This window comes from Ambystoma mexicanum, chromosome 9, assembly GCF_040938575.1.
Source record: "Ambystoma mexicanum isolate Mex_15411 chromosome 9, UKY_AmexF1_1, whole genome shotgun sequence".
Classification (NCBI taxonomy): Eukaryota; Metazoa; Chordata; class Amphibia; order Caudata; family Ambystomatidae; genus Ambystoma; species Ambystoma mexicanum.
This window is the reverse complement of record NC_090931.1, coordinates 561,521,770-561,535,800: the sequence shown is the minus strand read 5'-3', so window position 1 is coordinate 561,535,800 and position 14,031 is coordinate 561,521,770. Positions and strand designations below refer to the sequence as shown.

Here is a 14,031-nt window from a genome sequence, read left to right as displayed (position 1 = left end):
GACAAGCATTTGAGTCGGACCTGAAAAGTACCCAGCTGAATAGGCAGATTCAAATCCCCCAAAGGGGCAGTACAGTGTTGTTTTCACAGAAGCACGAGGATTGCGCCAGATGGAAAACAGTGGCAAATCAGAATGGCTTAACCTTTGTGAAATGGAAGTAGGCCAGCATGCAACAGCCGGAACTTGTCGCTTGGGTCCCCCAGGGCAGCGCACAAAAGGGCCCACGGCCAATTGTGTTTACCGGGGCGACGCAAGGTGTTTGGTCCATGTGGAGATTTGCACAGCTAACAAATCAGAACCCACATAATCGACAGCACAGACACCAAGCAACCCTAAAAACAGGGGAGCTGTCTCTATTTTTCACCAGAATAATAAGCAGCTAACCACTCAGTTTGTGTTCCCTTCCTCCAACCCTCCTGAAAGGGAGAGAGGAACGGTCATCAATAGCAGACAGCAGCTGCATAAATGCAACACTGTCCACTTGCTTCACGCTCAGAAGAGAACACTTCAACTCTTCCTCGTGGTTAGCGAAGACCAGACACTTTCGAACACATTTCCTCAGTTAAGAACTATAGAAATGATCCCTGAAAGTATAGTCTTAATAGCACAAAGGGCAGCCCAGGCAGGTGGAAGAAGCTGCCACCCATCTCACTTAGGGTGGGAAAGCGTCTATCGTCCCAAAGGCAACAAAAAGCCCCTCCATTTCTGCATAGGAAAACCTTTCCCGCAACACCATAGAAAACATTTCCTATCCATAGCGTTGGCAAAAGATGACAAAAATGCCTGTACTTTGTAAATTTACATATTGAAGACCAGCAGCCAATAAAATTCGTCAGTGTGGATGACAGAGACAAGGGGCTCCCATGGCCCAGCCAAGGCTGGCCTCAGTAAACAGAGTGGCCATATTACGATGGCAATGAGTGTTATTCAATATCTGGGAAGCTTTGCAGTGGAATTCGAGCAAGCATAAGTGGGAGGCAACGTGAACAATGGCGGTGTGACTTTTATGAGAACGTAATGCATGTGATGGAAGGGTATTGCGCGCATTGGCCAGACAAGCATTTGAGTCGGACCTGAAAAGTACCCAGCTGAATAGGCAGATTCAAAGGCAGTACAGTGTTGTTTTCACAGAAGCACGAGGATTGCGCCAGATGAAAAACAGTGGCAAATCAGAATGGCTTAACCTTTGTGAAATGGAAGTAGGCCAGCATGCAACAGCCGGAACTTGTCGCTTGGGTCCCCCAGGGCAGCGCACAAAAGGGCCCACGGCCAATTGTGTTTACCGGGGCGACGCAAGGTGTTTGGTCCATGTGGAGATTTGCACAGCTAACAAATCAGAACCCACATAATCGACAGCACAGACACCAAGCAACCCTAAGAACAGGGGAGCTGTCTCTATTTTTCACCAGAATAATAAGCAGCTAACCACTCAGTTTGTGTTCCCTTCCTCCAACCCTCCTGAAAGGGAGAGAGGAACGGTCATCAATAGCAGACAGCAGCTGCATAAATGCAACACTGTCCACTTGCTTCACGCTCAGAAGAGAACACTTCAACTCTTCCTCGTGGTTAGCGAAGACCAGACACTTTCGAACACATTTCCTCAGTTAAGAACTATAGAAATGATCCCTGACAGTATAGTCTTAATAGCACAAAGGGCAGCCCAGGCAGGTGGAAGAAGCTGCCACCCATCTCACTTAGGGTGGGAAAGCGTCTATCGTCCCAAAGGCAACAAAAAGCCCCTCCATTTCTGCATAGGAAAACCTTTCCCGCAACACCATAGAAAACATTTCCTATCCATAGCGTTGGCAAAAGATGACAAAAATGCCTGTACTTTGTAAATTTACATATTGAAGACCAGCAGCCAATAAAATTCGTCAGTGTGGATGACAGAGACAAGGGGCTCCCATGGCCCAGCCAAGGCTGGCCTCAGTAAACAGAGTGGCCATATTACGATGGCAATGAGTGTTATTCAATATCTGGGAAGCTTTGCAGTGGAATTCGAGCAAGCATAAGTGGGAGGCAACGTGAACAATGGCGGTGTGACTTTTATGAGAACGTAATGCATGTGATGGAAGGGTATTGCGCGCATTGGCCAGACAAGCATTTGAGTCGGACCTGAAAAGTACCCAGCTGAATAGGCAGATTCAAATCCCCCAAAGGGGCAGTACAGTGTTGTTTTCACAGAAGCACGAGGATTGCGCCAGATGGAAAACAGTGGCAAATCAGAATGGCTTAACCTTTGTGAAATGGAAGTAGGCCAGCATGCAACAGCCGGAACTTGTCGCTTGGGTCCCCCAGGGCAGCGCACAAAAGGGCCCACGGCCAATTGTGTTTACCGGGGCGACGCAAGGTGTTTGGTCCATGTGGAGATTTGCACAGCTAACAAATCAGAACCCACATAATCGACAGCACAGACACCAAGCAACCCTAAGAACAGGGGAGCTGTCTCTATTTTTCACCAGAATAATAAGCAGCTAACCACTCAGTTTGTGTTCCCTTCCTCCAACCCTCCTGAAAGGGAGAGAGGAACGGTCATCAATAGCAGACAGCAGCTGCATAAATGCAACACTGTCCACTTGCTTCACGCTCAGAAGAGAACACTTCAACTCTTCCTCGTGGTTAGCGAAGACCAGACACTTTCGAACACATTTCCTCAGTTAAGAACTATAGAAATGATCCCTGAAAGTATAGTCTTAATAGCACAAAGGGCAGCCCAGGCAGGTGGAAGAAGCTGCCACCCATCTCACTTAGGGTGGGAAAGCGTCTATCGTCCCAAAGGCAACAAAAAGCCCCTCCATTTCTGCATAGGAAAACCTTTCCCGCAACACCATAGAAAACATTTCCTATCCATAGCGTTGGCAAAAGATGACAAAAATGCCTGTACTTTGTAAATTTACATATTGAAGACCAGCAGCCAATAAAATTCGTCAGTGTGGATGACAGAGACAAGGGGCTCCCATGGCCCAGCCAAGGCTGGCCTCAGTAAACAGAGTGGCCATATTACGATGGCAATGAGTGTTATTCAATATCTGGGAAGCTTTGCAGTGGAATTCGAGCAAGCATAAGTGGGAGGCAACGTGAACAATGGCGGTGTGACTTTTATGAGAACGTAATGCATGTGATGGAAGGGTATTGCGCGCATTGGCCAGACAAGCATTTGAGTCGGACCTGAAAAGTACCCAGCTGAATAGGCAGATTCAAAGGCAGTACAGTGTTGTTTTCACAGAAGCACGAGGATTGCGCCAGATGAAAAACAGTGGCAAATCAGAATGGCTTAACCTTTGTGAAATGGAAGTAGGCCAGCATGCAACAGCCGGAACTTGTCGCTTGGGTCCCCCAGGGCAGCGCACAAAAGGGCCCACGGCCAATTGTGTTTACCGGGGCGACGCAAGGTGTTTGGTCCATGTGGAGATTTGCACAGCTAACAAATCAGAACCCACATAATCGACAGCACAGACACCAAGCAACCCTAAGAACAGGGGAGCTGTCTCTATTTTTCACCAGAATAATAAGCAGCTAACCACTCAGTTTGTGTTCCCTTCCTCCAACCCTCCTGAAAGGGAGAGAGGAACGGTCATCAATAGCAGACAGCAGCTGCATAAATGCAACACTGTCCACTTGCTTCACGCTCAGAAGAGAACACTTCAACTCTTCCTCGTGGTTAGCGAAGACCAGACACTTTCGAACACATTTCCTCAGTTAAGAACTATAGAAATGATCCCTGAAAGTAAAGTCTTAATAGCAAAAAGGGCAGCCCAGGCAGGTGGAAGAAGCTGCCACCCATCTCACTTAGGGTAGGAAAGCATCTATCGTCCCAAAGGCAACAAAAAGCCCCCCCATTTCTGCATAGGAAAACCTTTCCCGCAACCCCATAGAAAACCTTTCCTTTCCATAGCGTTGGCAAAAGATGACAAAAATGCCTGTACTTTGTAAATTTACATATTGAAGACCAGCAGCCAATAAAATTTGTCAGTGTGGATGACAGAGACAAGGGGCTCCCATGGCCCAGCCAAGGCTGGCCTCAGTAAACAGAGTGGCCATATTACGATGGCAATGAGTGTTATTCAATATCTGGGAAGCTTTGCAGTGGAATTCGAGCAAGCATAAGTGGGAGGCAACGTGAACAATGGCGGTGTGACTTTTATGAGAACGTAATGCATGTGATGGAAGGGTATTGCGCGCATTGGCCAGACAAGCATTTGAGTCGGACCTGAAAAGTACCCAGCTGAATAGGCAGATTCAAATCCCCCAAAGGGGCAGTACAGTGTTGTTTTCACAGAAGCACGAGGATTGCGCCAGATGGAAAACAGTGGCAAATCAGAATGGCTTAACCTTTGTGAAATGGAAGTAGGCCAGCATGCAACAGCCGGAACTTGTCGCTTGGGTCCCCCAGGGCAGCGCACAAAAGGGCCCACGGCCAATTGTGTTTACCGGGGCGACGCAAGGTGTTTGGTCCATGTGGAGATTTGCACAGCTAACAAATCAGAACCCACATAATCGACAGCACAGACACCAAGCAACCCTAAAAACAGGGGAGCTGTCTCTATTTTTCACCAGAATAATAAGCAGCTAACCACTCAGTTTGTGTTCCCTTCCTCCAACCCTCCTGAAAGGGAGAGAGGAACGGTCATCAATAGCAGACAGCAGCTGCATAAATGCAACACTGTCCACTTGCTTCACGCTCAGAAGAGAACACTTCAACTCTTCCTCGTGGTTAGCGAAGACCAGACACTTTCGAACACATTTCCTCAGTTTTTTTTTTTTTTTTTGTAAAAATATCTTTATTAAGTGCTTAAAGATGATACAAGGGTAATAAATTCAATTCAATAAGAAGACTTTTGTGGCAATTACATTCCCCCCTCAAAGCAGAAGGGGTGGTTTCAATTTTACTTTGGGCATTTGGGTGGGTACATATATATTTTCTGTTCAGAGTCTGTGGTTTACAAAGTGTTCGTGTTTTGCCTGAGTAGGCAAAGAGTTCTCTTTTTCTTTATTTTATTTTTGGATGATTGCCTGGGCTGGGGGTTTTACTCAGGGCCCCCATCTTCCAGGCTGTCCTTGATTTCATAGTCTCTTAGCAGGCCGTGGACCATCCTGCGACAGGCTTCGGTTGTCAGCAGCTCATCATTGAGGACCAGGCGTTTCCTTGCGTAGAGGAGAATGTCCTTCATGCAGCAGAGGATCCTCCAGCCGTTCTGTATTGCCTCTAGTGTGTGGGTCTGTGCAAAGAGTCCATACAGCACAGACTGGTGTATAATGTCTTGGGGTGGGATGTGAGCACTCAACTCAGTGTTCAGGGCCCTGCGCAGTTTCCTTGCAAAGGGGCATGCCCAGAAGAGGTGGTACGCTGTTTCCTCTGCCGGGCACCCCCTTGGGCAGCTCCTGTGTGGGCAGAGGCCCCGTCTGTTCATGAATGCTCGCACAGATAGTGCCCCCCTCACCGCACATTTCCTCAGTTAAGAACTATAGAAATGATCCCTGAAAGTATAGTCTTAATAGCACAAAGGGCAGCCCAGGCAGGTGGAAGAAGCTGCCACCCATCTCACTTAGGGTGTGAAAGCGTCTATCGTCCCAAAGGCAACAAAAAGCCCCTCCATTTCTGCATAGGAAAACCTTTCCCGCAACACCATAGAAAACATTTCCTATCCATAGCGTTGGCAAAAGATGACAAAAATGCCTGTACTTTGTAAATTTACATATTGAAGACCAGCAGCCAATAAAATTCGTCAGTGTGGATGACAGAGACAAGGGGCTCCCATGGCCCAGCCAAGGCTGGCCTCAGTAAACAGAGTGGCCATATTACGATGGCAATGAGTGTTATTCAATATCTGGGAAGCTTTGCAGTGGAATTCGAGCAAGCATAAGTGGGAGGCAACGTGAACAATGGCGGTGTGACTTTTATGAGAACGTAATGCATGTGATGGAAGGGTATTGCGCGCATTGGCCAGACAAGCATTTGAGTCGGACCTGAAAAGTACCCAGCTGAATAGGCAGATTCAAAGGCAGTACAGTGTTGTTTTCACAGAAGCACGAGGATTGCGCCAGATGAAAAACAGTGGCAAATCAGAATGGCTTAACCTTTGTGAAATGGAAGTAGGCCAGCATGCAACAGCCGGAACTTGTCGCTTGGGTCCCCCAGGGCAGCGCACAAAAGGGCCCACGGCAATTGTGTTTACCGGGGCGACGCAAGGTGTTTGGTCCATGTGGAGATTTGCACAGCTAACAAATCAGAACCCACATAATCGACAGCACAGACACCAAGCAACCCTAAGAACAGGGGAGCTGTCTCTATTTTTCACCAGAATAATAAGCAGCTAACCACTCAGTTTGTGTTCCCTTCCTCCAACCCTCCTGAAAGGGAGAGAGGAACGGTCATCAATAGCAGACAGCAGCTGCATAAATGCAACACTGTCCACTTGCTTCACGCTCAGAAGAGAACACTTCAACTCTTCCTCGTGGTTAGCGAAGACCAGACACTTTCGAACACATTTCCTCAGTTAAGAACTATAGAAATGATCCCTGAAAGTATAGTCTTAATAGCAAAAAGGGCAGCCCAGGCAGGTGGACGAAGCTGCCACCCATCTCACTTAGGGTGGGAAAGCATCTATCGTCCCAAAGGCAACAAAAAGCCCCCCCATTTCTGCATAGGAAAACCTTTCCCGCAACCCCATAGAAAACCTTTCCTTTCCATAGCGTTGGCAAAAGATGACAAAAATGCCTGTACTTTGTAAATTTACATATTGAAGACCAGCAGCCAATAAAATTCGTCAGTGTGGATGACAGAGACAAGGGGCTCCCATGGCCCAGCCAAGGCTGGCCTCAGTAAACAGAGTGGCCATATTACGATGGCAATGAGTGTTATTCAATATCTGGGAAGCTTTGCAGTGGAATTCGAGCAAGCATAAGTGGGAGGCAACGTGAACAATGGCGGTGTGACTTTTATGAGAACGTAATGCATGTGATGGAAGGGTATTGCGCGCATTGGCCAGACAAGCATTTGAGTCGGACCTGAAAAGTACCCAGCTGAATAGGCAGATTCAAATCCCCCAAAGGGGCAGTACAGTGTTGTTTTCACAGAAGCACGAGGATTGCGCCAGATGGAAAACAGTGGCAAATCAGAATGGCTTAACCTTTGTGAAATGGAAGTAGGCCAGCATGCAACAGCCGGAACTTGTCGCTTGGGTCCCCCAGGGCAGCGCACAAAAGGGCCCACGGCCAATTGTGTTTACCGGGGCGACGCAAGGTGTTTGGTCCATGTGGAGATTTGCACAGCTAACAAATCAGAACCCACATAATCGACAGCACAGACACCAAGCAACCCTAAAAACAGGGGAGCTGTCTCTATTTTTCACCAGAATAATAAGCAGCTAACCACTCAGTTTGTGTTCCCTTCCTCCAACCCTCCTGAAAGGGAGAGAGGAACGGTCATCAATAGCAGACAGCAGCTGCATAAATGCAACACTGTCCACTTGCTTCACGCTCAGAAGAGAACACTTCAACTCTTCCTCGTGGTTAGCGAAGACCAGACACTTTCGAACACATTTCCTCAGTTAAGAACTATAGAAATGATCCCTGAAAGTATAGTCTTAATAGCACAAAGGGCAGCCCAGGCAGGTGGAAGAAGCTGCCACCCATCTCACTTAGGGTGTGAAAGCGTCTATCGTCCCAAAGGCAACAAAAAGCCCCTCCATTTCTGCATAGGAAAACCTTTCCCGCAACACCATAGAAAACATTTCCTATCCATAGCGTTGGCAAAAGATGACAAAAATGCCTGTACTTTGTAAATTTACATATTGAAGACCAGCAGCCAATAAAATTCGTCAGTGTGGATGACAGAGACAAGGGGCTCCCATGGCCCAGCCAAGGCTGGCCTCAGTAAACAGAGTGGCCATATTACGATGGCAATGAGTGTTATTCAATATCTGGGAAGCTTTGCAGTGGAATTCGAGCAAGCATAAGTGGGAGGCAACGTGAACAATGGCGGTGTGACTTTTATGAGAACGTAATGCATGTGATGGAAGGGTATTGCGCGCATTGGCCAGACAAGCATTTGAGTCGGACCTGAAAAGTACCCAGCTGAATAGGCAGATTCAAAGGCAGTACAGTGTTGTTTTCACAGAAGCACGAGGATTGCGCCAGATGAAAAACAGTGGCAAATCAGAATGGCTTAACCTTTGTGAAATGGAAGTAGGCCAGCATGCAACAGCCGGAACTTGTCGCTTGGGTCCCCCAGGGCAGCGCACAAAAGGGCCCACGGCCAATTGTGTTTACCGGGGCGACGCAAGGTGTTTGGTCCATGTGGAGATTTGCACAGCTAACAAATCAGAACCCACATAATCGACAGCACAGACACCAAGCAACCCTAAGAACAGGGGAGCTGTCTCTATTTTTCACCAGAATAATAAGCAGCTAACCACTCAGTTTGTGTTCCCTTCCTCCAACCCTCCTGAAAGGGAGAGAGGAACGGTCATCAATAGCAGACAGCAGCTGCATAAATGCAACACTGTCCACTTGCTTCACGCTCAGAAGAGAACACTTCAACTCTTCCTCGTGGTTAGCGAAGACCAGACACTTTCGAACACATTTCCTCAGTTAAGAACTATAGAAATGATCCCTGAAAGTATAGTCTTAATAGCAAAAAGGGCAGCCCAGGCAGGTGGAAGAAGCTGCCACCCATCTCACTTAGGGTGGGAAAGCATCTATCGTCCCAAAGGCAACAAAAAGCCCCCCCATTTCTGCATAGGAAAACCTTTCCCGCAACCCCATAGAAAACCTTTCCTTTCCATAGCGTTGGCAAAAGATGACAAAAATGCCTGTACTTTGTAAATTTACATATTGAAGACCAGCAGCCAATAAAATTTGTCAGTGTGGATGACAGAGACAAGGGGCTCCCATGGCCCAGCCAAGGCTGGCCTCAGTAAACAGAGTGGCCATATTACGATGGCAATGAGTGTTATTCAATATCTGGGAAGCTTTGCAGTGGAATTCGAGCAAGCATAAGTGGGAGGCAACGTGAACAATGGCGGTGTGACTTTTATGAGAACGTAATGCATGTGATGGAAGGGTATTGCGCGCATTGGCCAGACAAGCATTTGAGTCGGACCTGAAAAGTACCCAGCTGAATAGGCAGATTCAAATCCCCCAAAGGGGCAGTACAGTGTTGTTTTCACAGAAGCACGAGGATTGCGCCAGATGGAAAACAGTGGCAAATCAGAATGGCTTAACCTTTGTGAAATGGAAGTAGGCCAGCATGCAACAGCCGGAACTTGTCGCTTGGGTCCCCCAGGGCAGCGCACAAAAGGGCCCACGGCCAATTGTGTTTACCGGGGCGACGCAAGGTGTTTGGTCCATGTGGAGATTTGCACAGCTAACAAATCAGAACCCACATAATCGACAGCACAGACACCAAGCAACCCTAAGAACAGGGGAGCTGTCTCTATTTTTCACCAGAATAATAAGCAGCTAACCACTCAGTTTGTGTTCCCTTCCTCCAACCCTCCTGAAAGGGAGAGAGGAACGGTCATCAATAGCAGACAGCAGCTGCATAAATGCAACACTGTCCACTTGCTTCACGCTCAGAAGAGAACACTTCAACTCTTCCTCGTGGTTAGCGAAGACCAGACACTTTCGAACACATTTCCTCAGTTAAGAACTATAGAAATGATCCCTGAAAGTATAGTCTTAATAGCACAAAGGGCAGCCCAGGCAGGTGGAAGAAGCTGCCACCCATATCACTTAGGGTGGGAAAGCGTCTATCGTCCCAAAGGCAACAAAAAGCCCCTCCATTTCTGCATAGGAAAACCTTTCCCGCAACACCATAGAAAACATTTCCTATCCATAGCGTTGGCAAAAGATGACAAAAATGCCTGTACTTTGTAAATTTACATATTGAAGACCAGCAGCCAATAAAATTCGTCAGTGTGGATGACAGAGACAAGGGGCTCCCATGGCCCAGCCAAGGCTGGCCTCAGTAAACAGAGTGGCCATATTACGATGGCAATGAGTGTTATTCAATATCTGGGAAGCTTTGCAGTGGAATTCGAGCAAGCATAAGTGGGAGGCAACGTGAACAATGGCGGTGTGACTTTTATGAGAACGTAATGCATGTGATGGAAGGGTATTGCGCGCATTGGCCAGACAAGCATTTGAGTCGGACCTGAAAAGTACCCAGCTGAATAGGCAGATTCAAATCCCCCAAAGGGGCAGTACAGTGTTGTTTTCACAGAAGCACGAGGATTGCGCCAGATGAAAAACAGTGGCAAATCAGAATGGCTTAACCTTTGTGAAATGGAAGTAGGCCAGCATGCAACAGCCGGAACTTGTCGCTTGGGTCCCCCAGGGCAGCGCACAAAAGGGCCCACGGCCAATTGTGTTTACCGGGGCGACGCAAGGTGTTTGGTCCATGTGGAGATTTGCACAGCTAACAAATCAGAACCCACATAATCGACAGCACAGACACCAAGCAACCCTAAGAACAGGGGAGCTGTCTCTATTTTTCACCAGAATAATAAGCAGCTAACCACTCAGTTTGTGTTCCCTTCCTCCAACCCTCCTGAAAGGGAGAGAGGAACGGTCATCAATAGCAGACAGCAGCTGCATAAATGCAACACTGTCCACTTGCTTCACGCTCAGAAGAGAACACTTCAACTCTTCCTCGTGGTTAGCGAAGACCAGACACTTTCGAACACATTTCCTCAGTTAAGAACTATAGAAATGATCCCTGAAAGTATAGTCTTAATAGCAAAAAGGGCAGCCCAGGCAGGTGGAAGAAGCTGCCACCCATCTCACTTAGGGTGGGAAAGCATCTATCGTCCCAAAGGCAACAAAAAGCCCCCCCATTTCTGCATAGGAAAACCTTTCCCGCAACCCCATAGAAAACCTTTCCTTTCCATAGCGTTGGCAAAAGATGACAAAAATGCCTGTACTTTGTAAATTTACATATTGAAGACCAGCAGCCAATAAAATTTGTCAGTGTGGATGACAGAGACAAGGGGCTCCCATGGCCCAGCCAAGGCTGGCCTCAGTAAACAGAGTGGCCATATTACGATGGCAATGAGTGTTATTCAATATCTGGGAAGCTTTGCAGTGGAATTCGAGCAAGCATAAGTGGGAGGCAACGTGAACAATGGCGGTGTGACTTTTATGAGAACGTAATGCATGTGATGGAAGGGTATTGCGCGCATTGGCCAGACAAGCATTTGAGTCGGACCTGAAAAGTACCCAGCTGAATAGGCAGATTCAAATCCCCCAAAGGGGCAGTACAGTGTTGTTTTCACAGAAGCACGAGGATTGCGCCAGATGGAAAACAGTGGCAAATCAGAATGGCTTAACCTTTGTGAAATGGAAGTAGGCCAGCATGCAACAGCCGGAACTTGTCGCTTGGGTCCCCCAGGGCAGCGCACAAAAGGGCCCACGGCCAATTGTGTTTACCGGGGCGACGCAAGGTGTTTGGTCCATGTGGAGATTTGCACAGCTAACAAATCAGAACCCACATAATCGACAGCACAGACACCAAGCAACCCTAAGAACAGGGGAGCTGTCTATTTTTCACCAGAATAATAAGCAGCTAACCACTCAGTTTGTGTTCCCTTCCTCCAACCCTCCTGAAAGGGAGAGAGGAACGGTCATCAATAGCAGACAGCAGCTGCATAAATGCAACACTGTCCACTTGCTTCACGCTCAGAAGAGAACACTTCAACTCTTCCTCGTGGTTAGCGAAGACCAGACACTTTCGAACACATTTCCTCAGTTAAGAACTATAGAAATGATCCCTGAAAGTATAGTCTTAATAGCACAAAGGGCAGCCCAGGCAGGTGGAAGAAGCTGCCACCCATATCACTTAGGGTGGGAAAGCGTCTCTATCGTCCCAAAGGCAACAAAAAGCCCCTCCATTTCTGCATAGGAAAACCTTTCCCGCAACACCATAGAAAACATTTCCTATCCATAGCGTTGGCAAAAGATGACAAAAATGCCTGTACTTTGTAAATTTACATATTGAAGACCAGCAGCCAATAAAATTCGTCAGTGTGGATGACAGAGACAAGGGGCTCCCATGGCCCAGCCAAGGCTGGCCTCAGTAAACAGAGTGGCCATATTACGATGGCAATGAGTGTTATTCAATATCTGGGAAGCTTTGCAGTGGAATTCGAGCAAGCATAAGTGGGAGGCAACGTGAACAATGGCGGTGTGACTTTTATGAGAACGTAATGCATGTGATGGAAGGGTATTGCGCGCATTGGCCAGACAAGCATTTGAGTCGGACCTGAAAAGTACCCAGCTGAATAGGCAGATTCAAATCCCCCAAAGGGGCAGTACAGTGTTGTTTTCACAGAAGCACGAGGATTGCGCCAGATGGAAAACAGTGGCAAATCAGAATGGCTTAACCTTTGTGAAATGGAAGTAGGCCAGCATGCAACAGCCGGAACTTGTCGCTTGGGTCCCCCAGGGCAGCGCACAAAAGGGCCCACGGCCAATTGTGTTTACCGGGGCGACGCAAGGTGTTTGGTCCATGTGGAGATTTGCACAGCTAACAAATCAGAACCCACATAATCGACAGCACAGACACCAAGCAACCCTAAAAACAGGGGAGCTGTCTCTATTTTTCACCAGAATAATAAGCAGCTAACCACTCAGTTTGTGTTCCCTTCCTCCAACCCTCCTGAAAGGGAGAGAGGAACGGTCATCAATAGCAGACAGCAGCTGCATAAATGCAACACTGTCCACTTGCTTCACGCTCAGAAGAGAACACTTCAACTCTTCCTCGTGGTTAGCGAAGACCAGACACTTTCGAACACATTTCCTCAGTTAAGAACTATAGAAATGATCCCTGAAAGTATAGTCTTAATAGCACAAAGGGCAGCCCAGGCAGGTGGAAGAAGCTACCACCCATCTCACTTAGGGTGGGAAAGCGTCTATCGTCCCAAAGGCAACAAAAAGCCCCTCCATTTCTGCATAGGAAAACCTTTCCCGCAACACCATAGAAAACATTTCCTATCCATAGCGTTGGCAAAAGATGACAAAAATGCCTGTACTTTGTAAATTTACATATTGAAGACCAGCAGCCAATAAAATTCGTCAGTGTGGATGACAGAGACAAGGGGCTCCCATGGCCCAGCCAAGGCTGGCCTCAGTAAACAGAGTGGCCATATTACGATGGCAATGAGTGTTATTCAATATCTGGGAAGCTTTGCAGTGGAATTCGAGCAAGCATAAGTGGGAGGCAACGTGAACAATGGCGGTGTGACTTTTATGAGAACGTAATGCATGTGATGGAAGGGTATTGCGCGCATTGGCCAGACAAGCATTTGAGTCGGACCTGAAAAGTACCCAGCTGAATAGGCAGATTCAAAGGCAGTACAGTGTTGTTTTCACAGAAGCACGAGGATTGCGCCAGATGAAAAACAGTGGCAAATCAGAATGGCTTAACCTTTGTGAAATGGAAGTAGGCCAGCATGCAACAGCCGGAACTTGTCGCTTGGGTCCCCCAGGGCAGCGCACAAAAGGGCCCACGGCCAATTGTGTTTACCGGGGCGACGCAAGGTGTTTGGTCCATGTGGAGATTTGCACAGCTAACAAATCAGAACCCACATAATCGACAGCACAGACACCAAGCAACCCTAAGAACAGGGGAGCTGTCTCTATTTTTCACCAGAATAATAAGCAGCTAACCACTCAGTTTGTGTTCCCTTCCTCCAACCCTCCTGAAAGGGAGAGAGGAACGGTCATCAATAGCAGACAGCAGCTGCATAAATGCAACACTGTCCACTTGCTTCACGCTCAGAAGAGAACACTTCAACTCTTCCTCGTGGTTAGCGAAGACCAGACACTTTCGAACACATTTCCTCAGTTAAGAACTATAGAAATGATCCCTGAAAGTATAGTCTTAATAGCAAAAAGGGCAGCCCAGGCAGGTGGAAGAAGCTGCCACCCATCTCACTTAGGGTGGGAAAGCGTCTATCGTCCCAAAGGCAACAAAAAGCCCCTCCATTTCTGCATAGGAAAACCTTTCCCGCAACACCATAGAAAACATTT

At 47.6% G+C, this 14,031-nt stretch overlaps 13 non-coding genes across 13 annotated transcripts; all 13 read right to left on the bottom strand.

The window, feature by feature from the left end:
- Positions 1-382: 382 nt before the first annotated feature.
- On the bottom strand, positions 383-600 carry LOC138490958 (small nucleolar RNA U3). The gene has a single exon (XR_011275841.1). It is a non-coding gene; the product is annotated as a small nucleolar RNA U3 (small nucleolar RNA).
- An 824-nt stretch (positions 601-1,424) lies between these two features.
- Positions 1,425-1,642, bottom strand: LOC138490344 (small nucleolar RNA U3). Its single transcript, XR_011275382.1, has one exon. It is a non-coding gene; the product is annotated as a small nucleolar RNA U3 (small nucleolar RNA).
- Positions 1,643-2,477: 835 nt separating this feature from the next.
- LOC138490956 (small nucleolar RNA U3) lies at positions 2,478-2,695 on the bottom strand. Its single transcript, XR_011275839.1, has one exon. It is a non-coding gene; the product is annotated as a small nucleolar RNA U3 (small nucleolar RNA).
- An 824-nt stretch (positions 2,696-3,519) lies between these two features.
- On the bottom strand, positions 3,520-3,737 carry LOC138490277 (small nucleolar RNA U3). Its single transcript, XR_011275321.1, has one exon. It is a non-coding gene; the product is annotated as a small nucleolar RNA U3 (small nucleolar RNA).
- An 835-nt stretch (positions 3,738-4,572) lies between these two features.
- Positions 4,573-4,782, bottom strand: LOC138490494 (small nucleolar RNA U3). Its single transcript, XR_011275489.1, has one exon. It is a non-coding gene; the product is annotated as a small nucleolar RNA U3 (small nucleolar RNA).
- A 1,535-nt stretch (positions 4,783-6,317) lies between these two features.
- Positions 6,318-6,535, bottom strand: LOC138490954 (small nucleolar RNA U3). The gene has a single exon (XR_011275838.1). It is a non-coding gene; the product is annotated as a small nucleolar RNA U3 (small nucleolar RNA).
- Positions 6,536-7,370: 835 nt separating this feature from the next.
- On the bottom strand, positions 7,371-7,588 carry LOC138490953 (small nucleolar RNA U3). Its single transcript, XR_011275837.1, has one exon. It is a non-coding gene; the product is annotated as a small nucleolar RNA U3 (small nucleolar RNA).
- An 824-nt stretch (positions 7,589-8,412) lies between these two features.
- Positions 8,413-8,630, bottom strand: LOC138490952 (small nucleolar RNA U3). The gene has a single exon (XR_011275836.1). It is a non-coding gene; the product is annotated as a small nucleolar RNA U3 (small nucleolar RNA).
- Positions 8,631-9,465: 835 nt separating this feature from the next.
- Positions 9,466-9,683, bottom strand: LOC138490951 (small nucleolar RNA U3). The gene has a single exon (XR_011275835.1). It is a non-coding gene; the product is annotated as a small nucleolar RNA U3 (small nucleolar RNA).
- An 835-nt stretch (positions 9,684-10,518) lies between these two features.
- Positions 10,519-10,736, bottom strand: LOC138490950 (small nucleolar RNA U3). Its single transcript, XR_011275834.1, has one exon. It is a non-coding gene; the product is annotated as a small nucleolar RNA U3 (small nucleolar RNA).
- Positions 10,737-11,569: 833 nt separating this feature from the next.
- On the bottom strand, positions 11,570-11,787 carry LOC138490949 (small nucleolar RNA U3). Its single transcript, XR_011275833.1, has one exon. It is a non-coding gene; the product is annotated as a small nucleolar RNA U3 (small nucleolar RNA).
- Positions 11,788-12,624: 837 nt separating this feature from the next.
- LOC138490948 (small nucleolar RNA U3) lies at positions 12,625-12,842 on the bottom strand. Its single transcript, XR_011275832.1, has one exon. It is a non-coding gene; the product is annotated as a small nucleolar RNA U3 (small nucleolar RNA).
- Positions 12,843-13,666: 824 nt separating this feature from the next.
- On the bottom strand, positions 13,667-13,884 carry LOC138490947 (small nucleolar RNA U3). Its single transcript, XR_011275831.1, has one exon. It is a non-coding gene; the product is annotated as a small nucleolar RNA U3 (small nucleolar RNA).
- Positions 13,885-14,031: the final 147 nt, after the last annotated feature.